The following is a 26779-nucleotide window of genomic DNA, read 5'->3' on the forward strand; positions in this document are numbered from 1 at the left end:
TGTGTGTGCAGTGTGTCATTGAGATGATGATGATAGCCCCAAAAATTGAAAATTATACAGTGCCTACTGTGCATCAGAGCCTGTCTTAAAGGCTTTGTATCAAGTGAATTAATTCTCATCCTCAAGGAGTCACACACTGCTGTGATTCACATGTGATGGCCTGTTAGAACATCAGATGTGTTATTAATTACAGTCATTTCTTCAATTTACAGTCCTTAATCAGAAACCATGAAACAAGAATGCTTAGAGTCATTTCATGCAGCATGTATATATTTAAATTTATTTCAATGTGGAAAATTATTGACTTTCTATCTAATGTAACTTCACTTTAATGACGACTGATAACATTCACCATTCAAGAAATTATAAGTATAAATCTTAAAGGTTTTTTTAATACTCAAAGTCAGTACATTATCAGCCTTTAATAATCTCTTCAAAGTTGCTCTTTCTGTAACAAGGACAAATTCCATCCTTCAATTTAGATTTTAAAAGCTGTGTAAGCCACATTGAAGTGGCCTTGTTCAAAGTTTTCTGAACAATGATCTGGCAGTGTACACTGGGAACAGGATAAACAGTGGGTTCCTGTTCTGTATTTCCTGCAGATTATTGCTGTGTTCTTAGTTCTCTCAGTATCACTGATCATTAATTGTTAGTTGTAGAGGAAAGAGCCAACTACTTTTACTATATGTAAAGCCAGAAATATCCCAGTGATTCAGTTCCCAAGATTTCAGGCATTTGGGCTCTATTTTTTCATGATAATTTTTACTGCACTGAGAAGTGAAAATGGGCTAAAAACCCAATATCACACTGTTGTCAAGGGCCTGTTCATTCAGAACATCTGAAACTCTTGTGCATGTTATCTTAATGGCAGATCCAATAGTCTAGTGCTGTCTTGCAATCAGCCTAATGTGATAAAGTCATTTTTAGATGATTGTGCTAGTTAAGTTTCGAGCTTCGAGTAACAGATGACCCCCATACAGCCATTCAACCAGCTGAGTCCTTGCTTCAGACCACAAGAGCCCAGGGCCAGGCATCCCAGGGTGGCCTCAACTCTTCCATCTCCCCATGAGCCTGGCCTCCCAGAACCGCTTCTGCCCTTCCATCAGCACAAAGAGGAGCAGTGCAAGGTTAAAGGGCATAGGACAAAGAGTCACCTTGTCAGGAGGGAGGCTTTGTGTGGTCCTGTGTGTGATGCTGTTAAAAAGTGTCTTGCCTGTACTCTGTTGGTTGGGATAAGTTACCAGGAAACTTGGGGAGGTAAGTTAGGCTTATTGTCTACAGTCTTGAGTAAGGAAGAAAGCAAAAGTGGTACCATGGGAGCAGAGAGCAGGGTCCACCATCACTGGGCCATGGAATTTATTTATTTTAAAGAGCAAGGAGGGTGGAAGCAGGGACCTGAGTATAAAATAAAATGTATCAGGGAGAAGTTGCAGCTGAAAATAACCATCCAAGGAATACTTGCTGAGAAACGGAGGGCACTTGTTCAAAGGAGGAAATGTGTGCATTTACTGCTTAGGGGTCAACTCCTCACCCACTGCCTGAACCCATGCTGCCCATCACTGCGGGCAGGATAGGCCCTTCATACCCAGCCCAGGAGCCAGGCCAGTTCTGTCTCCACCCCAAAGGTCTGGACAAAGGTCCACCAACCTTTTCCTGTGAAAATGAGACCTCATTATTCACTTGTTAACAAACCTCTTGCAACCTCCTACTTTCTATGTTTCCTTTTGTGCCTGGGACTATTGTTGCTCTTTTTAGCAGACTGACTTTGCTTGTTGAAGCATTCCCTTCCAAGCTTCTGTTATATGGTATACATGAATGGGAGAATACTGCGGGAAACAGCTGAAGTTGCTAAAGCCAGAGGTGACTGGTCCAGAGACGCCAGCCACCCTAGTCCTCACCTGGCCCCCGAGAACTGGGGGAATTAGTATGGTGGCAGCACGTGGCACCCACCTCAGCCACACAGATAAGAGGTGGGACAGGTCTGGATTACAGGATAGCTGACAGGGAAAATATTCAGATATTCAGTTTCTGAAGGTTCCCATTTCCAACCTGCATTTATTTAGAAAGAAATTGTTTTGTACACTTAATATAAGAAGTATATAGTTCCTTTGAAACCTTGAATGCTGGTCAACCGTTCTTTGTTGTTCTTTATTCATTCTTCACTTTCTTGAGTTTCCGTGACACTTTTTTCTAGCATTTTGAGTATTATGTATGTGTGGCACTATCCTTGCAAAATTAAATTTTGTGCTAACATTTATGGAAATGTGCCATAGATTGTTGGGTTAATTAGTTCATTTTTAGAATGCATCAGAAAAGGTATTTTTCACAGAGTGCCTTGGTGATTTCAGAGTGTTGTGCACACTTACAAAGAGCATGTGCAAAATGCTGTATCTTATGACAGTCTTGGGCTGTAACAAGCATCCCTGTGCCCACGTCGTGAAAGAAGGCACTGCACATCAACATAGGAAAGACCTGTCCCCTTGCTGCTCCAAACTTCAACTCCTGCTCTGTGGCTGAGAGTGCTCAAACTCCCCTTTCCTCTCCTCCTGACATCACCTGGCCCTTTGGTAGGAAACAAGATTGCAAATATCCCAGCTTCTCATCAGTGTGTGTAACTAGTGTGCAACATGGACATAAGGAAAAGTTTCATACCATGGAAATGATGACAATGTGACCAGGTAGCATTGGTAGGGACACTTCCTGCTTGCCTATCCACTCATAAACTGTATTACAAAGAACATTAGATATAGCTTGAAGAGAACTCACTGCTTTAGCTGTCTAGCAAATCAGAATAAATATTTATCAGGGACTTCATCCTGAGGGATTAATACTCCAGAATAGAGTGTCACATGGTGCTAAGGAAAGTCGGGAGATGGTTGTATGAGAACAGAGAACTGACTTATTTCAAAACTATTTTAGAAGATAAATGACAATTATTAAGATCATAAAATCTATTATATATCCTCAGGGGGGAAAAAGTCTCCCACTGAAAACATCTTTCAGACCAAGTGTGTAACTACAAAGCAATCTATTTCAGAGAATCATCTTGGTTGGAAACAGCTGCCTAGTTAGAATACACAATGTTTTTGCTTTTTACATGATCAGATACTTGTTATTTCACAAGTTCTGATAAATATGTAACAAAAGCGTACTGTGTGGATTAAAGCCCTGTGAAGAATTTATTTTAATTATATATTCAACAACTCCACATTCAGGCACAAATACATTGTATGTGTGGGGAATCCAGGATCAGGGACAAGCAGGAGGTTATGGGTTGTAGAGAAACATTGACGCAATCACTCAAATAGGTGCACCTGAGTTTGAACTTGGAGGGAATGAGCGATGTGATGCTTAAAGAGTTGAAAATGAAAAATCTGGATGGTGGGGGTCCTTCGGCTGACAGCCCACGCGTGCACAGCACTGACTGCTGACAGAGAGGGACGGTGTTGCAATCAGAGCAGCAGACATACCAAGACCCTGCATGTGGCGCATTCCAGGGGTTGGATGAAGGCCCCCGAGAAGCTGGGGTGAGAAGCAGGGTATTGAAGGTGTAGTGGAGATGCTGGAAGATACCACCTCATGGAAGGCCTTGGATAAAGCCACTTTAAGAAGGCTTATCTTAATGATTTGATATCAAAATTAGCAACTGTTGCATAAGCTTACGTCAAATAGAAAACAAATATCAAGAGAAAGTAAGTTACAGTTATAGAAACAGAAGTACGTTTAAGGAACATATGAAAGGACAGCTATGGTCTAGTAGTTAAGATGTCCATGTCCTATATCAGAAGACCTGAGCTCGGCTCCAGATCCTTGCTTCCTACCAGTGCAGACCCTGGGAGGGAGCAGATAAGGGCTCAGCTAACTGAGATCCTATAACCCATGTGGGAGCCCTGGATTGAGTTCCTGGCTTCTGGCTTTGGCCCCAGGGCCCAGTCCTGACCCCAGGGCCCATTTCTGACCACTAAGGAGTAAACAAGCAAAAGGGGGAAGTGCCCTCTCTCGCTCGCTCTCTCCCTCTCTATTTCTCTCACTGGCTCTTGAATATATTTTTAAAAATACATATGGAGCTCAGGTACCAAGTTTATCTCTTTTTAAAAAATATTTATTTATTTGAAAGAGTTACACACAGAGAGAGAGGGAGATGCAGAGGGAGAGAGGGAGGTTTTCCACCCACTGGTTCACTCCCCAAATGGCCTCAATGACCAGAGCCAGTCTGATCCAAAGTCAGGAGCCAGGAACTTCTTCCAGGTCTCCCACACAGGTGCAGGGGCTCAAGCACTTGGGCCATCTCCCACTGCTTTCCCAGGCACATTAGCAAGGAGCTGGATTGGAAGTGGGGCAGCTGGGACCCAAACTGGTGCCCTTATGGGATGCCAGTACCACAGGTAGAGGCTTAACTTGCTGCATAACAGCGCTGGACCCACTAAGTTTATCTTTTAAAAATATTTATTTATTTGTTTGAAAACAGCATGACAGAGAACAAGAGAGGGAGACAGACAGAATGCTTTTTCCCACTGGTTACTCCCCAAGTAGCCACAACAGCCAGGGCTGGCCGAGGCTGAAGCCAAGAGTTAAGAGGTTCTTGCTGGTCTCCCATATGGGTGGCAGGGGCCCAAGGACTTACTCCATCATCGGCTGCATTCCCAGATGCATTAACAGGGAGCTGGTTTAAAAATATTCAGGTGACAGCTTAAATTGCTATGCCACAGCACCAAGCCCTAAGCATTAGGTTAAAAAATAGTTTGAACTAGAAAATTCAGTTTTAACAAAGGTCTTAGGAAGTTATTTCTCTAGATCTCTTGCATTAGATAATTATTCTTTAAGCTCTTGTTAAAAATTTTTTTACTTATTTGGTAAGGTCCTGTCCCAGATAGCATACTGCTACATGTGATGGCCAATCAGCCTCTAAAGACACAATCGCTCAACATTGATAACCAGGCGGTGTACATAACTGGATGTATGATTTGACAAGCTTCAAATAATTACACTGCACATGTGCATTAGTGGGCCAGCTGAATATAGTACAAGCCTGAGCAGAAGCACAGATATTTGAGTTAATAGGGGACTTAGGGTCCAGTTCCTTCACCTACACTTTAGGGCAGGACTAGACAGGGTTCCCATGACTAACCTGAACTTGCCCTCAGCATTCCTTCCCCCGTTCTATGTGTGTATACATTGCTCAGCATGCAGCAGACTGAGCCTCTTGGATTGTGGCCTGGTTGATATTTACTAAGTGCATGATGCTACAAAGCATCACTATTTTCTTGCATATACTTCCCTTTATTGAGGGCGGTGGAAGCCAACAAACAGAAAAACTGTTTTTTGCTTAATCAAGCCTTTGTTTCTCATGAGCCTGCCTGACTCCAGTGTCGCAGCCCTCCTGTAGCCAGCATTACCTGATTTTCATAGTCCCCATGGAATGAGAACCTGACCACCTTTTCAATGCATCTTGGGAACTCCTGCCATTCTTTCAGACTGTCTTGCTCCCTCTCCCTAAGCACCAAAACATTCGACCAAGAGAATGACGCATTGTTCTCCTGGAATATTAGACAATGCTACTCCACTGACCTGGGCCACAGAAGTCGTCAAACATTTACAGGGCAACTCACTTTTCAAAGGAATTTAGTGGGAGGGGGGAATGCACTCTAGAAAACAATATTCCTGGGAAAACGACATTCACTTCCTTCCTACTGAGATCCTCTCAAATAATGGGAAGTGATGAGGAATCAATTGAGTTCTCTTGGGAAAAAACATTTGAAACAACACACAAAGAAGCCCTCCAAATATATGTGTTCAAAAAAGCACACAAATAAAACTCCTTGGAATTCACCAAGGTGTCTAAAAATATTGGATTTAGCTACAATTAGAAATACAGTTATTCACATATATTTTGATTTCTTAGCCAAGACTTATGAAGAGCCAGACTCTTCCACATTTCTTGCAGATGACAACAATTTTAAGCTTCACACCAACCCAGTAAGACAGGGACTGTGACAGCGGAGGTGAGTGAGGCACAAAGAGAGCGAGTGTTTGGTCCAAAGTCACACGTAAGTGGCAGGACCAGGACACCAGGACGTAAGCCCAGGCACTCTGCCTTTAGACTTTCATCTTGTAAGCATTTTTCCAAACAGCCAACCAAGGAAGTGAGAAGTAAATACAGACGGCTTCTGCATGTGTACAGAACTGGGGGTTTTCGCCGTTGCCAGTCCGGGCCACGCTCTCTCCTCCAGGGAGGATTTCATGATTGTGGAGCCCCCTGGAGCACATAGCACTGGGGTGCCACCTGTACAGGTGATCATTTGGCATAATGAGGACGCTGTGCTGACAAACTCTCAGAACTGGCGTGCTCACTTCCCCTGGCAGGGCGGAGGCGAGAGAACAGAAGGCCACTCCCCTCCACCACCGATCCAGTGATCTGGGTTGATGAGAGTCTCTCGTGGGATGTGTGTACCCACTGGCATGGTTTGGGCTATGTCAGGTAGGCCTTAATGTGCATTGTTTTAATTGGACCACCGCATAGAACTGTATCAATTTTTATTGTATACTGAAGGAAATAGAAGGAAAAATACAATAAATCTGGCTCCCAACACTTTCATCCATTTTCCCCCTCGTCGTTCCCATCTGAAAAATATTCTTTCCATTCTCAAGCCTCTGAAGCCTCTCCTGTGGTTATGTGGAGTTTAAGAAACGTGGCAAACACAGTGACTGATCCTGCTCTTGACTTATACCAAGGCTTTTTCTTAAAAAAAAAAAAGATTTATTTTTATTGATTTGAAAGAATTACAGAGAGAGGGAGAGAGAGACAGAGATCTTCCATCCAAAATGGCTACAATGTCTTAGACTGGGCCATGCCAAGCCAGGACCAGGAGCTTCATCCACGTCTCTTATGTGGGTACAGAGGCCCAAGCTCTTCGGCTATCCTCTGCTTCTTACCCAGGTGCATTACCAGGGAGCTGGATTGGAAGTAGAACAGCTAGGACTTGAACTGGCACCTTACATCAAGTCTTGTAGCAAGTTTCTCATCTTATCCTACCTTGTCTGCTATTCTTATTCCTCTGAGACTAAGGCTGTGCTCTGCTTTGTCCAATCTTCCTTTGAAATTCCAAAATTGGAGCAGTCTGGAACCTCAGTCAAACCTGTGCATATCCTGGGGGAGCTCCTGGACCCCGACACTACCTCCTGCAGGCTGCAACAGCCTCTCGTTGGCCCTTGCTCTGAGGTTTCCACCAGCTCTACCCTCTGCATAGGTTCTGTCCTCCTAGCACCTGGCGATTCCCAGGCATCCGCCCCTCCCCAGGAGTGTCTGATCCCCAGACCCTGGCCTTTCTACAGCTGTTCTGATGAGCCCCACTGCCCAAAAAACTCTGAAACCTTGCTTGTACATTGGAAGCCTTTTACATATGCAGATGCTTGGGTCCTGCCCAGACTGATAAAATCAAACTCTATTGGGAGACACTGCTCTATATCACTTTCTGTCTAATGCCAACAAGCCTACAGGCAGCCTGGGATGTGTTTGAAATGCCAATGTTAATTCAGTCTGTCAGGGTGGGGCCTGAGATTTTTGCATTCCAGACAAGATCCCAAGGGATAACTTAACAGTGGTCCATGGATCTTTTCTGTCCCCCACTCCACCCTCCCACCCCTGCTTATCTGAAAGGCAGAGAGATGGAGACACAGATCTTCCATCTTCTGGTTCACCCTTCAAATGCCCCTGGAGTAGGCCAAAATTCAGTCTCGTGTCTAATATGTATGGTAGGGACATACATACTTGCACCATTACCTGCTGCCTCCCAGAGTGTAAACAGGAAGCTCGAATCAAAAGCAGATTCCCAATGGCTGACCCAAATACTACCCACCCCACCCCACCCCCCATCCCAGAAGTTGCTTTTTAAGTGCCAAGGCTCAAGACCAGTGATTTCAAAGTGTGTTCAAGAATAATCTAGGAACTTACCAGATGGGAAACATTTCAGGACCTTTCTCAGACCTCCTGAATCAGAAACTGGGAGGGTATGCTCCAGAAATCTGTGTTTCTTGAAGTCTCCAGTGACCAGTGTTCACTGCAGTTTGAGATCCATTGCCAGGGTGGCACTGCCCAATAGAGATACAGCATAAGCCACATATGTAGCTTAAACTTTTCTAGTTGTAACATTTCAAAAAGTAAAAAGAAACAGGTAATATCAATGTTAGCCAAATATCTTACTTGACCCCTTTGTCCAAAATAGTCACTCGATATGTAATGAAAATAAAAATATTAATATGATAATTTACATTTTTTTCATACTCAGTCTCCGAAATCCAGTGTGCGTTTCATGCTTGCATGACGATTCAGCTCTGCCTAGCCATACTTTACAAACTCAATAGCCACACGTGCTCATCATCCTGGACAGCATAGCTCTAGATTGTGACAGTGATAATGATATTAATTTCTATCAAATGTTTGCTGTGTATCAGGCATTACTCAGTTAAGCATTTTATCTGCACAAGCCCGCTGTGCATTGATGCGATTATTTCTATTTTATACCAACGTGGGGTTATGCCAAAGCCCTTCCAATGCAGGTATTTCCCAGTAATTTTGGATCAATTTATTTATGGAAGAAAGAATGAAAGCACATATATGTATATAAATCATTAATATTGAATACAATTGTTAAGACATCAATAGTATTCGATAAAAGTCATGGCAGTTGAGTAAGTAGAATAATGAAACTTTAATATCATCTAACTTCTCAAATATGCCTAAGGGTCAACCTGTACTCTTCTGTGACATCAAGTCTGTGGAAAGGTGCTTATGGACAGGCTGTTTGTACCATCAGGGTCCTGGAGGAATAAAGGAGACCTTGGTGAGTGAGTGGGCAGGATAGGGTTCATCCTAAGTGGAAGCAGCCAGCAAGGTCATCACCTGTTGGTTCAAGTACAGATTTTGACATAATATAACTGACAGGTAAAAGCAAGGCAATAGACTTCCGTAGGATCGCTGTGGAAAGCAGGCTGCTGGCAATTTAAAAATAATGGCTGACTTAGTGAACAGTTAATCTCATTTGCTTCAAACCATTCATAATTCCTCAAGGAAGGCCTATTTTCAAATGTATTTTCCTGTTTGTTATAAATTAAGAAGGAATACGTAAAAATGATTTAAAAAAAAGAAGCTGAGGCCAGGTTTTCAATTTTGCCTGCAGAATTGGTGATCAGTATCATGACCAAGTAAAACAAATGTCCTGTTTTAAACTGGAAGGTATTTAACACATATTAAAATGTAACAATTTGAAATAAATGTACAGAAAAGCTCTTTATTCCACAGTGACTTTTTAAGCCCAGTGTATATTTTTAAAACAAACTTTAAGTATCTAATCAGAGTTTTTTGAAATATAAACTTAAGTATTGCGTTTTAATCTTAGTTTAATGTAATAGTTTCAATGTAAGGTGTAGTGAGCTGAGGATTTAGCTGTTTTACCTTAGTACTCGGATTAGTCATGTAACTCTTTTTCTACGTGTCATAAAAAATCCTCAGTATTTTATTTAACTAGTTTCAGTGTCTTTCAGTTTTTTTTTTCTTTTAAGATTTATTTTATTTAATTAAAAGAGTCACAGGGAGAGAAGAAGAGAGAGAGAGATCTTCCATCAGCTGATTCACTCCCCAGCTAGGACTGATCTGGGCCAGGCTGAAGCCAGTAGCCTAGAGCTTCATCCGGTTCTCCCACGTGGGTAGAGGGGCCCAGGGACTCAGGCCACCCTCTGCCTACTTTCCCAGGCACGTTAGCAGGGAGCTGGGTTGGAAGTGGAGCAACCAGGACTGGAATGGGCGTCCATATGGGATACCTGCACTGCAGGAGGGGCTTAAGCTGCTATGCCGCAACATAGACCCCAGCCTCTTGCTTTAATGGGGGAGAAAGAAATGGATTTGATATGAGCATCTAATCCCTCATAGTATTAATTATAAAATGTATCAAGGAGATTTTTATGCTGGACCATGTCAAGCCTTCAGCAGGACTTCCTGACAGGGTTCTCTGGTGTGGGGAATAAGTCCTTTATAAAATTGTGCAAATATTTCCTTGGCAGAGAAACTGATTTTCCTTCATAGTGATGTTGTTTAAAAGGCAATAATGAAACTACAGAAGTTGTTCTGATGGTGCCTAGAATCCTCTTTCAGTCACAGCAGAAAGAGATCTGATGTGAAAAAGAGGCTGAAAAGTGTAACAAATTCTGTTTTTATTTATTCTCTCTGCATGTATGTGCTGTGAGCTTCTGATGGCAAGAGCCATTATGTTCTCAGAGTGCATGGGACACAGGCGGCTCAGGAGTGCACGCCACACAAATATTTGTTGAATGAATGAATGGATGAATGAATGACTATGACTTCTAGATCTTAGTTGGTAATTCTAGAAGCTACATGAAGACTCAAATCTTGCCAGTCATTGTTGGTAACCTCATCTGAATTATTTCTTCACTGACCTCGGAAGGCAGAAACAGGGGTGTCTGCATTGTGTCATTGAATGGTCCCGGGTCTCTGCCAACAGATAAGAAATGTCAACAGCTTAACCCAGTATCTTTCAAAAATAGCATAGTTGATGAAACTGGAAATTTAGGTGCCAGCTAGAAAGAAACCATTTGTCTTCAGCCTTAAGAAGAATAGACTGACGACAGATAGTCCCATTGGGAGATCAAAAATATTTTTTTTAAAAAATATCAGAAGAAAACTCTTCATTCTCAGTAAAGCATAAATAAGAGCCTGGTATTTTTAGCCATTCAGGTAAAGCATTTTGCAAACTTGAAGACTAAGGCAAGGCACTGTGTTTCTTTAAGATTCCAGACTAGTTGGTTTGGTGTTTTCAATCATGCTAGCAGTTTTCCTCAAAATTTAAGGGAATATTTGCACAATGAACCAAGTTGTTGCGGGTTTCCTGGCTGGTGTCCCCCCCACACACACACCCCCTGCGGGGTGGGGGTGGCGACACTGGCCAGGCATTTTATCCATTGCAGACAACTCTGGCTGCTGTTCGTGCTGAAAATAGCTCAAAAGCTCTCAGAACGGTAGCACCACCCAGCAGCTGGGATTCTTTTCCCTCTCTTACTTGCCTTCTCTGCCTTTTTTTTTTTTTTTCCTTCAGACACTTGGTTTGGACTTAATCTTAAACCTCTGGAGTTCAAGACCTTTTAAAAAGGGCTAAATAAACAATCTCTACATGTAAAAGGCCACTGACTCCTACTTCCTCTGTTGAGCGCAACTGTGGAACTCAGCTGCCTGTAGGTAAGGTTTTTATTCTGGAATTATTTAACTGTTTTTCTATCCACTCATGACCAGTGTTTTCAAAATAACTTAATGATAGTGAAAATAAGGGAGGGCTCCGAACGATTTCCAGGTAAATACTGTGTTACAGAATACAGCAGTAGCATCTATGCTTTTTGTGGCTGTAATTTTAAACTTTGCTTGAAGCTCTCTGTAATATTGACCTGCAATAGACTTGACTTTGACCGAGCGCTGGCTCAGGACTCTAATTAAGCCTCATTGCAAGATGCAGCCAGAGGGCTTTTCAGACATCGTAATTTTGATGTTTAGGCTATGTTCTTGTTTTTAAGGACATTTTTTAAAAAAAAAAAAAAAAAGATACAAACACCTGACAAAGAAAATAGATTAGTAATAGTCTTGAAAGACAAAGAGTTATATTATATGTTCTGTTTTCATCTGTTCATGAGGGTGGAATCAAAACAGTTGTTTTGAGGGGGGAGATTGTTTTCAGTTTTTTTTTTTTTAATTGTTTTGTATATCCTTAGCACAATTTATGTGGCTCAGTTTTGAGAATTTCTTTCTCAAGCCGAATCTTACCTAAGCTAATCTTTTGCTAGGCATATTTGCTGGCGAGTTTGTCTAATGTGACAATAAAATATTTGGGATAGTTTTCCAAGCCTCCCCTCTCTCCCTTCTTTTGCTTGTACTTCGCATTTTGCAAAGTACTTTGATCTGTGGACTTTAACTTCAAACATAACGTTTACTTTGATTGTGGGTATTTACTATGTTCAGTTAAAAGCCTTTTTTTTTCTTCTTTCTCAGTTTCATGCTTTGATAGCCTTTCTTTTAAATAATTTATTGGGGCTTTGGTCTTTCTCACTGATGAGCCTTAGATTTTACTTCTGTGGGGACCCTTAACCGAGAGAAAAGGGCTTGCTGGCTAGACTTCTCCCCACTTAGACTCTGACAACTCACTGCTCTGCTCCAAGCAGATGTGTGAAAGCAGGCAGCAAGTGACCGCACAGAACCCAGGCTGATTCTGTCAACTTGCATGTCCTGCTTCTCAGAATTACCATGTGTCTTGCTGCTGTTTTTTTTTTTTTAACATAAACACTGAAATATCTGAAGCTTAAAGGTTTTTCTTTTCTAAAGGAGTTCATTGCTATCACAAACCACATGCCAAAAGAACATGCATTTTAAATGCATAGTGATTTTTTTGTGTAACCAAAATCTTTTTTTTAAAAAAGGAAAAAGAAAAAAGAAAGCAAAGGAAAATTTAAAAAAAAAAAAAAAAAAGCAAACCTCAGTAGCCAAAAGTGTACTCTACTAGTGGAACTTCTGCTGTGTGAGGGATAAAGAATGAAAAAAAAAAAAAAGAAAAAGAAAAACCGTATTTCCTAAAATGGGCAAATTATAGCACTTACTAGTCATTCGATCCACTTGGAACTGTTCTCTTATTTTAAGGACAGTTCATGTGTGTTTTAGATTTGTTTTCTTTCCTGCCTCAAGCACAGGGCCTTTTCAAAGCCTTCAGTGTGATACTGAAGCGAATGTTGCCCAGTGAAAGTGTGTTCCCCGTGCACTCTGCTGAAGGTTAGGAATAGGATTTATCTAATGCTGTTGGGAGACTGTTGAAGTGCCAGTCAATGACAGTGGCTCCACAGAGCTGTCACAGTCTGCGTCCCATATCCTGCACCTTGCTAGGACAACGGGAAGCAAGTGGCCGGCTACAGCACAAGACTTCGAAAAGGTGGGAACTATGGTGAATGCTATGGAAGAGATTCCATCTGGGTTAGGGGCTCCTGCAATATGATCTCTAGGCTTCTCATTAGCATGGAAAAATCCAAGCAGGCATTTGCTGTAGCAGTTAAGACCTCTCTTGAGATGCTCCTACCCGCTACCCGCTACCCGCTACCAGGGTGCCTCAGTTGGAGTCCCAGCTCCTCCCTTGATTCAAGCTTCCTGCCAATGTGCACCCTGGGAGGCAGCAGTTGATGGATCAAGTAGTTGGCTCCCCGCCCACGGTGATTGTGGTAGACCTGGATGGAGTTCCTGGCTCTTAGTTTCAGCCTGGTCCAACTCCAGCTGTGGTGGGCATTAGGGGAGTGAACCAGCAGAAGGGAAATCTCTATTTCTTTCCACGTCTGTCTCTTCAACTAAATTAAATAAATAATTTTTTAAATGTTTGGAAAACATTTTTATGAATTTTTTTATTTCTAAAACTTGGCACTTAATGGCTACTTTCCCCCCTTCAAATCTGTCCTGGAAGGAGCATATTAATCATCACATTTTCTGTGTATAATCACCATTATAAATCCTTCAGTTATGTTAGGTATGTGCTTTGGGCATTTAGAAAGCTCCATCAGTACTGGGAACCCCTGGCTCAGCAGTGTGCGGTGGAAATGCAGTGTTAAAGGCACTGCAAGTTCCATTTCCAAATCAAATGGCACAAGGATGGTAGATGGCCATTCCACTGCTGTTTCTTCTCCTGTTTTGTTGCTGTTTTCTTTTCTCTGATACTTGTCACCCCTTTAATTTTAACTCTGAAACTTTGGGTTGTTTGGATGTGAAACTCGAGGGGAAATCCAGCCAAAGCCTCTGAGTTTCACACCGGTCCCACATGAAAGAAGTATTCTACCCAGCCTTGCTCGAAACTTGGCCCATGTTTGCCAAAAGTTTCATGAATGTCAGTGAGCCCGGATTTGAAACATAATCCAAAGCCAGGTGACTTGTGGTGACTTTGAGGCTTCATTGTATAAGTATAGAAGCTGTCAAACAAGGACATTCCTTATTTCCATATCTTTTTACAGTAATTTCATGTGGACACACTTTTTTTTTCCTCCAATAAACTCCCATTTGTTCCATGATAGTTTTTAAGTCCAAGTTCAATCCTAATATGAGTTTTTATAGCTGTGGTATTTAAGCATTGGCAAATAGATGTCTGCATTTTAAATTCCAACACAGTCTGAACCACAGTGGTGTGAACATGTTGGCATAATTCAGCTGAAAGAAGGAAGTCCCAGGAGACCCACGGAATGTCTTTCCGTGCTTAAATATGCCCCTGTGCTCATGAGGAACAAACAGTAGCATTTTGTCCAGGTCTATCTACTTGACACTGTGCCTTTTGTTCACTCTCCAAAGGTGGTGTTAAATGTACTGGTGGAAAAATAATAAACTTCTAGATTTTTTTTTTTTTGCCTGTTTTACTGACATACTCCTAGGGAACGTTGTAAGCATTGCAAAGTTCAGTACTATTACTTGTAATGTAGTGTATACCGAGAATAAATGAGTACTCAGTAGACTCAATTATCCTCAAAATCTTGGCAGCCTAGAGCTGACGTGTGTGTTAACAGTTAGATAGGACGTTGTTGTGAAATGGTGTGTGTGCGTAGTGTGTATGCGTATGTTGGTGGGGGTAGGGGCAGGTGGAGAGGAAGAGAGGAGAAGAGAGGATTTGTAAGCTTTTTCAGCAAATCTGTCACATCAAACAAAAATAATCAAGTCGAGGATCTGAAAACATTCTTTTCTCTTGTTGATCATATAAATTTGTGTTGGCCGCACATTGCATTTTTTGGTATTATTGTTCTCATTAAAGACTCCCAAGTATTAGGATTCCAGACATAGTAAATAATATCCAATGAAAATATGACCAATTGGGAGAGACCTAGATAGTTGTAGATGAACTCGCATGAGTCAGTCTCTGAAGGAGCTTCGTCGTCTTCTGGCTGCTGTTAGATGCTAAGTCACCCAGGAAGCTAAGAGCTGATTTGCTCTTTGCTTAGTGGGAAGGTTTCTAAACTCTCTTGAAGAATTGTTGTAAAAATGAATCTGTTACTTCACTAACACCTTAAACAGACTAAACTTAGTAAGATTTGTAGTCTACACTTGCTAGAAAATTAAATTGCTATCAGATTTCATGTTGAAAATTTTATAGTCACTATTCTATTTAATACTATGTACTTTTATTTAAGATACAGTTTTAATCTTAGCAAAATGATGATAGTTGATCTGGTTATTGGATAAAGCATTTGAAAACTAGCAGTAACAAAACCTGGAGTTCCTATTTGTAGGAGCTGTATTTTGGCACCAACTTCACTATTCAAAGAGTAGCATTTATTGGTATATCTGAATTGATGTCCCCAAATTAAGTATAATCAGCAGAGAAAGGGCAGACACTTAAATGGAGGTTCTGGAGAATGTAAGCAAAAAACAATTCAGAACCTCCTACAAAGAGATTCTCTCAGATCACAAGTTTATTTGTATTCCAGTGTGAATTATTGCAGTTATTAAATTCAGCTTTCCTGTTTTGCACACAAAAATATTCTTTTACTTTAAACACAAACTATTTTAGGTCAGAAACAAAATATCCATTGTAATATTTTGTTTTTTTTCATTTTTTAAATTTTGTTTAAGTTATACAACTTTCATGTATTTCATATATACAGATTTAGGAACATAGTAATACCTGCCACCCACTCACACTCTAACCCTTCTTCCTCTTCCATCTCCCATTCCCACTCTTAATTCTTACAAAGATCGATTTTCAGTTTACTTAATAATCATATAATTAACCCTACACTATGTAAAAAGTTCAACACAAGTATGAAGGAAAAAAACACTGTTCCTCAACGGAAGAGACAAGGCCTATAAACAATCATCAAATTTTAAAGTGTCCATTTCATTTGAATACATTATATTTTAGTTACTCTATTAGTTAACTTGGTTCACCCAGTATTTTCTTTTAGAACTATTTTAAATTGACAAAACAATTGTGAATATAGGACAAGAGTTCTCATGTATCCCACACAAAGTTTCCCCTATGATTAATATCATACATAGCATATGATACCGTTGTTAAAATTAATGGGCCAATATCTACAAATTATTATTAAAGTCTATAGTGAACAATCATATTTCCCTGATTGTCACCTAATGCCCACCATGTGTTCCAGGGTTCTATCTGGAATACTATGTCACATTTAGTCAATTATATCTCCTAAGGCTCCCCTTAGCAGTGACAGTTTCCTTTCCTTTTTTTCTTTTCCTTTAGATGGACTTTGACAGTGTGAGGAAATGTTATCAGGTATTTCATAGAATGCCCTCCTATTGAAATTTTTCTAATGATCAGACTGAGGTTATGGGCTTGGGGGTGGAAGACCACAAGAAAAAGTGCCATTCTCATCTTACTATATCAAGGATACACACAGTCAGCATGACAAATCACTACGGATGTTGACTTTGATCACCTATCTGGGTAGTGTTTGTCAGATTTCTCTACCTACGGAGTTACTTTCTCTTCTTTCCCACACTGTACTCTTGTGGAGAAAGCAACTGTGTGCAGCCCACATGTTAGGAGTGGGGACTTGTACTCCTCCTCCTTTGGGGCAGAGCACAGAGCATTTGCATAAATTATTTAGAATTTTTCTACATGGGAGATTTGTCTATCCACCCCTCTCCCAGTTTTCAAAATTCAATCATTTACTCATATCAGTTGGAACACATGGATATTTATTTTGTACTTTGGATTATAATCAAATACTACTTTACTTATTTTGTTGTTCAAATTGTTCCGGCTTTGGTCATATGTAGGTAGTTCATTCAGTTGAATCCCTATCCCCTTTGACAAACACCCAATATTTAGAGTTTTTTTTATCTTGGCACCGCGAGATGTAACAGGCACATTTTGTATAGCTACTGTCTCAGTCCTAAAATTGGCCGTTTCTTCAAGGAGCTCTGTTCACTTTTGTTAAAGGTAGTGGTGATAAAGAGCAGGATAATCTTTTTTGCTTTTGAATGTGACCATATTGTACACTTGAAAAATATTTTATTTATGAATTTTCACTCTCTAATTGATAATACCTTCACATGGTATTTAAGGATAATCTTTCTTGCCTTTTTGCTTTTGCATGTGCCTCTTTCCCTCATTTTTGAAACAAATTCAATTAAATGTGATCAAAAATTGCTTATCATAAGTTTTACTGAGCCATTCAGTCTTCAATGTAGTCTTTAACAGTTGGATGCAGAAAGTAGAAATTTGCTATTGCCTCTTCCAATAGATCAGAGAATATTGTACATTATTGTGATCAGTCAAGATCACTAAATGAACATGCATGAGATTCTGTTCTGTTTCCACTCCCTGTTTGCAAAGAGTTGTGCCACAGGCAAATGAATAGTCTGGTGAGAGAGTACAACACATTGATCCAAGCAGCAATAACTCGGTCAAAGAGGATGGTAATGTACAGGTCCCCAGTACTGCTGGAGCACAGGGCTTAGATTGGCAGTTGGGCATAGATTAGACCAGAAATCATAGGTATTATCATAGAGAAAAAGCTGTATTGGAATTGGGATTTTAGATTAGATAAACGGGCATATGGGTAGAATAGGATGACCATGCTCACAACTCAGAGGAGGGAAAACCCAGTACTCAGGCAATATATAGATGTTACATATTACATAGAGCAAAAACATAGGGATGCCCCTGTGATAGTATTTTAGGTATTAGCATTTACTTTTACTTATTAAGTACCAAAGACTCACAATGAGACCCATGTGGTAATAATAGTTTTGAGCAATCTTCAAAATAATTAGAGAAAGCGTTGTCTAGTCCCTACAGGGACAGGATGAGAGAAGTAGAAATGCAAAGAGAAGGTGAACAACAGACGCAGAGCATAAGGCACCAGGGCAGTTCATTTTCGTTGTCTTTAATGTAGACTTTGTCCTAGAAAATAAAACGACCAACAAAATAGCTGCACCTATAATTTTAGTTAGTGTTCAGTCTCATCAGTTAGTATATTTTTTCGCCAAACACATGACTATTTCATTTTCAACAATTTGACTTCTATAATTATCTATTTTAATGTAGGGAGGTATTGATCTTTCAAGCAGTATGTTCCCCATTGTACAGGTGGTTACACTGATATGATAAGTTGCTTGTCATCCTTTTTTTAAAAAAATTACTTATTAATTTATTTGAGAGAGAAAGAGGGCTCTCATCTGTTGTCCACAAATGCACAGGGCTGTGCTGGGCCAAAGCCAGGAGCTGAGAGCCCAATCCAGATCTGCATGGGTGGTAGGAACACAGTCACTTGGGCCATCGTCACTGCCTCTAAGACGTGCGTTAGCAAGAGGCTGGAATTAGAAGCTGGGGCAGGCATAGAACGCCGGCACTCTTATTTGGTATGCAGGGGTCTTAACCGCCTGGTGAAACACCCCCCACACCTCTGTCATGCTTTGTAGATTATTAAAAAAATAGCAAATGAGAGATTGGCTTTTAGGTCAAGATCTTTAAAGTGTGTTATTTACCAACTTATTAAAATATCTGAGTGGGCATTTGGTGCAGTGGGTAAGTTGCCACTTGGGCACTCTCATCCCATATCAGATTACTTGGTGTAGCGTCTCAGCTGAGAATTCTTTCACTCAAGTTTGAAAACCCAAGATATTTGGTTGGTTTTGAGTTTAGCTCCATGTGGTATTCAGAAATTTTGTTTGAACTGACATTTGAAATACTTTGAAACTATGCAACATTCAAGATTTAGAACAAATTCTTAATTTTCAAAACACTCCAAGGATGTTGAAAAACTTACATATGGGCCCATGTTATATGAATTTAATGAATATGCAATCAAATATTGCCTCCAAATTAGTTTTGATTTATTGCTCAAAGATATTTCCTATTCCTTTTTTTTTTTTTTAGTAAGAGGGTATCCACTTGTTTTAAAAAAAGGTTAAAAACCACAGTTAAGAGTGGTTAAGACTATCCAAAAACAAATATGGCTGTCTAAATGTGCAGTTAGATTCAAAACCACACGCTTGTGATGCCCATGGAGCCATGTGTTGGAAGGGATGGCTCTGTGTTCAGTTGGCCTTCGCGTGCCCATCGGAGGATAGGGCAGACAGTGAGCCTGTAAGGAAGGACTCAGCAGGGCGGTGTTGGAGATAAAGTGGGGAGGTCAGTGCTCATTCAGGGAGAGTGTTAACGTCAGACTTAGAGACCCAGGCCACGTTGTGAAGTAGGAAATGGTCCTTTCCCTGGCTGTACAGGGCAGTAACACCCTAACCTTTCAGGGAAGTAAATAACTTACAGAACATCACCTCTTAATGGTGGAGCTAAAATAAGAAAGCAAACTGTATTCCTAACATAAAGCTAAATAAATGTTCTTCTTTTTACATCTGCGTAATGATTTTCTTTCAAGATAATATAAGACTAAAATTAGATGTAAACCATTTCTAAACATTATTTTGGCATCAAGGAAGACTCTGGGTAATGATGATAAAACCAAGAAAAAGAATGAAAAACTTAGTGAAAAGGTAAATTCAATAGAAGTAGAAGTTATCATTTGTCAAAAAAGTTTTCATGATGGTTACTGGTCTTTATACAAATACATTTCATTTTGTTCTTTTTTTTTTTTTTTTGACAACTTTCCTTTGAAAATCAGTGCATGTCTCAAAATTAATTTCAGCTTGGCACATGTGCTTTCATTGTCTCACATGGTGAGATCCATCTCTTAATAGCCACAGCTTGTAAAAACTTGTCTGAAAACAAACTGATAATTTTTAGGCTATGGTGACAAAACTTGATAGCAGTGAGATTTCTATCCTCCAGACAGTATCTTATCTATTTTTGATATTAAAATTAAAATGCATTAAAGATTAGAAATTATTTGTGTCCACATCATCATTTCATATATTCACATTTTCCTTTTTCTGACTCAGTATTTTAAGTGACTAAATAAAAATGTATGTGTACAAACATTTAGCAGAGATCATTTTCTATCTCTTTTAATGAAAATTATGGTGTGTTATATTTAACACTTAGATGTACTTATTAATTTAAGTACAGACAGGAAGGCAATTACGGGATTACTACTAAAACCAAATAATTTTTAAATGAGCACAAATAACTAGTTTTAATACCCTAAGCAATTAAAAGTCCCATTACATGTCATAAGGGTCATTTTATATTGCTTCAATAATTTCATTCCTAAAGACTCCTTCCCCATTTTATATAAATCAGGGGTTTGTGTATTAAGACTTTACACTCTGACTATACATCAATATCAATTAATACAGAAAACATGGATAAAATGCAGAATAGCCCATCAAGATAAAAACTTGCAAATTTCAGAATTACTTTGGGGCCAGTGCTGTGGGATAGCAGGTATAGCTGCCACCTATGACAACAGCGTCCCATAAGGGCGACAGTTTGTGTTTTTGCTGCTCCACCAATCCAGCTCTCTTCTATTGGCCTGGGAAAAGCAGCAGAAGATGACCCAAGGCCACCCATGTCGGAGACCCGAGTGAAGCTCATTGTTCCTGACTTTGTCTGGCCCTGCCCTGGCTGTTGTGGCCACTTGGGGAATAGACCAGCACCTAGAAGTTCTCTCTTCGTGTCTCTCCCTCCCTCTATAACTCTATCAAATAAATAAATAAATCCTTTTTTAAAAAAGTCATAAAGTCGCCTTAAAAATTACCTTACCATTTAAGAGAGGACTTTCTAAAAACCTACATAACAGTGTCAAGAAATATATGAACCGATGAATATAAAAATTAAATTTTGGTTAACTCTGGAGGTAGGAAGTAGATTTCAATTAGAGAGGTGCACAATGGGCTTTAATTGAATTTATACCTTCTACTTTAATATAAATGTGGGAATATGGACATCTATTATTCTTTTTAATGACTTAATGTCTGGGAAAAAAGAAGCCTGCATGAAAAGACTTTTTCCTCTACCTGCCATGACCTAGATGTAAGATGTAGTCCATATACAGAATGAATTATAACTATATGGCCCAAGTGCTAACATTGACAGACAAGATTAACTTTTTACTTAAAGTAGCCCAAATTTCTGAACATTTACAAAGAGAAAAGGACCCAGTAGATGATACAATGGCTGGCCTATATTTCTGTATTCTTGTGTAGGGCCCAAAACTTCTATAAATGGTGAATTAGAATAAAAAAAAATGAATTTAGTTCTTTATCAGGCCAAGACTTTTTGCAAACTTACATTCAAGGTAATTTTGTAGTGTGTATCTTTGCATATATCTTTGTTATGAATGCTCTTTAAACTACCAAGTAGTTTCTCACTATACTTTATGAAAATTTATAATGAAGTTTGAATCTAACAGTGAATAAGCATATATGTTCCTACCTCTTTAGAGGTGCAATAGACTAAGAAAAAAATGATGCTTGTCTTAAGATTTATGCAATAAATTATGGAAAATGACTACAATAGATAGGCAGTCCACTCAGTTGTCACAGGACAGCGTGATAATACAATTCATTATGCACAGGTTCCCGTTAGCATAAAACTGTGCAGAGCAAGAACTGCCTATTTTTTTTAAAGATTTATTTATTTATTTGAAAGAGTTATGCAAAGAGAGAGAGAGCGAGAGGTCTTCCATCCGCTGGTTCACTCCCTAGTTGGCTGCAACGGGAGTGCCGATCAGGAGCTAAGAACTTCTTTGGGGTCTCCCACGCAGGTGCACGGACCCAAGGAGTTGGGCCATCTTCTCTCCCAGGCCATAACAGAGAGCTGTATCAGAAGTGCAGCAGCCAGGACTCAAACCGGCGCCCATATGGGATGCCGGCACTGGAGGCGGCAGCTTTACCTGCTATGCCACAGGGCCGACTGCGGACTGCCTTTTTTTTTTTGGACAGGTAGAGTTATAGGCAGTGAGAGAGAGAGAGAGAAAGTTCTTCCTTCCAATGGTTCACTCTCCAAATGGCCTCTATGGCTGGTGCTGTGCCAATCCAAAGCCAGGAGCCAGGTGCTTCTTCCTGGTCTCCCACGTGGGTGCAGGGGCCCAAGCACTTGGGCCATCCTCCACTGCCCTCCCGGGCCACAGCAGAGAGCTGGATTGGAAGAGGAGCAACTGGGACTAGAACCTGGCTCCCACATAGGATGCTGGCACCGCAGGTGGAGGATTAACCAAGTGAGCCACGGTGCCGGCCCATGGGGCTGCCTATTTTTAACATAGAGATTCTACTCTTTAACTTAATACATTTCTTCTAATTTGATTTATTCATAAAATTTACATATGCACATCTGCTCCTTAATATTTACACTTGACACTTTGATTTCACAGAATCAAAACTAGTAAATTGTCATTGCCATTTGGCAAAAATCGATGTTCAATTTGAAAATATTCATTCATGTTTTTTTGTATTCGTTTTATCCATGGAGGAATTCTGATATGTTGAAATGGAAAAGCTGGTAAACATCACCATCTTTTCTAAAATTTTGACAAACGATGGATAATGTTGAATATCTTTTTCTGTTCTTTTTACAAGTAATTTCACACATAGTCTGAAAATTCAGTGTAAGCCAGAAGTGTTCAAATTTAAAATCATTGAATTCAAAGAAAAGATACTTCCCACGTTTCCAGGTGTGTTTTTGTAATAGTAGTAGTAGTTGCTGTTTTGTTTTGTTTTGTTTGGCTGGGCCTGAGAATTAAGCCAACATAAGACAGATCAACAGAACCAGAGATGTCCGAATTTGGAAATGAAGACTCCAAAGTGCAGTTAGAACTGGACACCTGCATACTGAATCAGACCAAGAATAGTGAATTGTGAAATGTGACAAGGCCGGGGTGGTTGATCGGTGGAGAAGTCGCTGGGAAGGTGCGGGCCAGTGTAACAGGCATGTTGGTACCGATTTCCCTCAGCCTCAGTTTCTAGTCCTTGCTGATAAGACCGATACTTTCCTTCTGGCACGGGGAGGACATTTTCCCAACACAATCCCGTCTGCTTTTAAGAAACAGAAGGAAGGTCATAGTGACTTCTTACATCTGCTGTTTGACAAGTACCTTTAACCTAAAATAGTCAGTATGCCAATGGGGCATATTTGGGTTGACATGCCCTGAACCGTTTCATTGGTAAAGTCCATGAAGATGTGTGTGTGTGTATAATTAAATATTAAACAGTAAGCCTAACATAAGTTATTAGAACTTATGCAGTTCTAATAACTCAAAGAATAACTTCTAATTTCCTCGTGTCAATGTTATTAAAGGTGAGAGGCAATGTGTTAGTCAATGTGAAGTAACGTTTGGAAATGGATGCAAGCAGGAAAGGCTTAGATTGCCAGCCTTAGACGCTGGTGAATCCCTGACCTGCATTCACATCTCTTCTCCTCTGCCTTCTGTGGCGCTGGCAGCTCCTGACTTTCCTTCAATGACTCTGATTTCGCCTTCTGAATTCCGCTTGCAGGGGCCTCTTTCTTTGGCTGAGCCTCAGTGTAGTCCCTGGGGTTCTGTCCCTCTAGTCTCAGTCTCCGTTATCTTCCCTGAGTGCACCTCTTTCCTCCCTGATGATGATCCCAAAACCTGAGTCTCATCCCTGATCTGTCACACTGGCTCCTGACTCACATTTCCAAGCAGCTGGTAAACTCGTTTGAATGCCTCTGAGGACCTCAAACTCTGTTTTTCTTTTTCTTTTTTTAATATTTATTTATTTATTTGAAAGAGTTACACAGAGAGAAGAGTGCGTGTGCGCGCACACACACACACACACACAGGGAGAGAGAGAGGAAGGAAGGGAGGGAAGGGGGGAGAGAGAGAGAGAGAGAATCTTCCATCTGCTGTGCAATCCCCCAAAGAGCCCCAATGGCCAGGGGTTGCCCAGGCTGAAGCCAGGAGTCAGGAGCCTCCTCTGGATCTCCCACATGGGTGCAGTGGCCCAAGCACTTGGGCCAGCTTCCTCTGCTTTACCTGCTGTGCCACAATGCTGGCCCCAAAACTCTGTCTTTCTAAAACTCACCACTTTCCCACCCCCTACCTGCTCTTCTCGCCTAAGCATGTATCTTGACGAAAGGCTCATCAAGGGGGCCGGGCCGGTGCTGTGGCATAGCAGGCGGGTAAAGCCGTCATCTCCAGTGCCATCATCCCATATGGGTGCTGATTCATGTCCCGGCTGCTCCACTTCTGATCCAGCTCTCTGCTGTGGCCTGGGAAAGCAGTAGAAGATGGCCCCAAGTCCTTGGGCCCCTGCACCTGCATGGGAGACCTGGAAGAAGCTCCTGGCTCCTGGCTTTGGATTGGCATTGCTCTGGCTATTACTGCCATTTGGGGAGTGAACCAGCAAATGGACAACCGACCGACCAACCTCTCTCTCTCTCTCTCTCTCTGCCTTTTAAATAAATAAATAAATATGTTTTTAAAAAAGCATCAAAAAGACAACAAAGTTGAAGCATGTTGCCAGATTTTTATTTTCCACAACATACAGAGAAGCAGAGCAAAAGGAAATAAGAAGCATACCTATGATGCAGCCATTGGTCTGACCTTTATCACCTGCATATGAAATGAGAATGTAGGCAAATATTTGCAAGCATGTAGTCTTCACAATTACAGTCATATTAGATTTTAAAATAAGTGCATTGCATTCAATGCAATTTTAACCAACAAAATTTAAAACCACTTCCCTACTCATTATCTTCAAGAGTCCCTATAATTAAAATGCTTTTTTGCATAAATCAAAGCACCATCATCTCAATGGCATTAGAATGGAAATTCTGACCCTAAAAGATTTCTTCTTTTAGAAGAAGACTGAAATTCTGGACAGTAGAGTCCTGACTACTCTTCACATCGTTCTCTCTGCCTTCCAGAGCTATCGCCCACATATACTAGCTTTGCGAACTGACTTCCCGTCTGCCAAACTGTCTTAGGAGACAGCAGCCCTGCTATCTCCTAGTCTGGATTTAAGGACCTGGCGAGGTGACTGGACCAGGCAGTGGAAGGAAAGTCAGTACACTGTGTTGAGGGATAAGAAGCCTTGTGTTCTCCACAGTGCAGGGCAGGACTGGCAATGTTTCTAGGCTCATTAGTAAGGAAAGGGTGTGGCTTGCTGTGTTGGCCGTGGGACAGAGATCCAATGTCAGCCTTGATACTTCCCTCAAAGAACCCTTTTCCTCAGACTCTCTGTCTGATGCAGTATTGACAATATTCACAAATCAATTGCTTCTTCGCCACTTACTACGTACTGATGTGGTGACTGTAGGAGGAAATGTTAAGTGTTAAAAATTGTGTTAAAAAGTTTGTATTCACATTGCAAAATTGGAAACCACAAATTCCATATTATTCATCTATCATAGTGAAAGGAGCTTTAAGAAATAAATCACTGTAAGGCCAACACCATGGCACAGCGGGTTAATCCTCCGCCTGCGGCATGGGCATCCCATATGGGCACCGGGTTCTAGTCCCAGTTGCTCCTCTTCCAGTCCAGCTCTCTGCTATGGCCAGGAGGGCAGTGGAGGATGGCCCAGGTCCTTGGGCCCTGCACCCGCATGGGAGACCAGGAAGAAGCACCTGGCTCCTGGCTTCGGATCGGCGTAGCACCAGCTGTAACGGCCATTTGGGGAGTGAACCAATGGAAGCAAGACCTCTCTCTCTCTCTCTCTCTCTCTCTCTCTCTCTCTCTCACTGTCTGTAAGTCTACCTGGCAAATAAATAAATAAAATCTTAAAAAAAAAGAAAGAAATCACTGAAGGAACAAAAAGAGATCCTTATGACAATATTTCGCTCTATGAATGTGAAACTACGTAAAGCATTAAAAGCAGTTAACTGTTCACTTAAAACGTTATTTGGTTTTACTAGTAAACTCCAAATTTCTGTCCATTCTGGTTTATACGTAAGATCATTCTTCTTAAATTGATGAACATGACTGAGTAGCAAATGTGGCATTTAACAGAAAATATAAAAACAAGGAATGGAATCATATTCTGAGATAGTAAAACATTTCCACACTGAATTATTATCATAATGAAAATAAATAGAACTTATGCTTAGATATAACATATGCTTAGCATCGTATGAAGAATAAAATTCTAAATGGCAAACTTCTGGCTCTTTCAGCATTTCCTGCATCATTGGTTTTTGTATCATAATCAGCAATCATCAGCTGAGGGTCTACTCAGTACTGTGTAGTGGCCTCTCTGACCCTCACTGGGGACATCTTCTGAGAAACTCACAGTGAAGGGAGCCAGTTTTTGAAAGGTAATTGTCCAAGTAATCATGTAATTAAAGTTGTAACAAAAGCCATGAAATGATGATGTAGAATCTATAATTTGGAGAACCAGTGGTCAGTGACAAAAGGACTGCTAGATCTGCGCTGAGTGAAATGATCAGGGAGGTCAATTTTTTAGTGTAGGAGTCAGGAAAGGCATTGCCCTGTGACACATTGGGAGCCCCTTTTCTGCATAGTTGAGTCCAAGAAATTAAGATGTATAGGTTACAATTCCTCCCAAAACACTCCCTAACCATGAACACCTACTCTTTAAGTACAAGTGAATTTAATGTAATGGCCTTTGTGAGCAAGAATATCTTTACAATGATAGCTGTCTGCATTGGTACATGTGAACTATATGTGGATTTAACTATCAAAGAAGTATTATTTATGAAATGATCTGTGAATGTGACTTTAGTGAAAAACTTTTTTGAACTTTCAGTATGGATTTTCAAGGTAAACATCCAAGAAAAATCTAACAGAAGGATATTGAAACAAAAATCTCAATGAATAAAGACATGACTGATTGTGGTTATGAATTCCAATGTTTGAACATATGTT

The 26779-nt window shown here is 40.5% G+C and overlaps 1 protein-coding gene across 7 annotated transcripts in view; it reads left to right on the forward strand.

Moving 5' to 3' along the window:
* SORBS2 (sorbin and SH3 domain containing 2) overlaps window positions 1-26779 on the forward strand; it is a 218344-nt gene that overhangs the window by 25610 nt on the left and 165955 nt on the right. For 2 of the 7 annotated variants that reach the window (XM_062212718.1, XM_062212721.1), the window contains exon 1: window positions 10966-11245. The gene's annotated coding sequence lies outside the window, so the exon portion shown is untranslated. Of the gene's footprint in view, window positions 1-10959; window positions 11246-26779 lie in introns of those variants that run through there. The other 5 variants (XM_062212711.1, XM_062212715.1, XM_062212716.1 and 2 more) reach the window with 5 other exon arrangements.

Source organism: Lepus europaeus, chromosome 16 (assembly GCF_033115175.1).
Source record: "Lepus europaeus isolate LE1 chromosome 16, mLepTim1.pri, whole genome shotgun sequence".
Taxonomy (NCBI): Eukaryota; Metazoa; Chordata; class Mammalia; order Lagomorpha; family Leporidae; genus Lepus; species Lepus europaeus.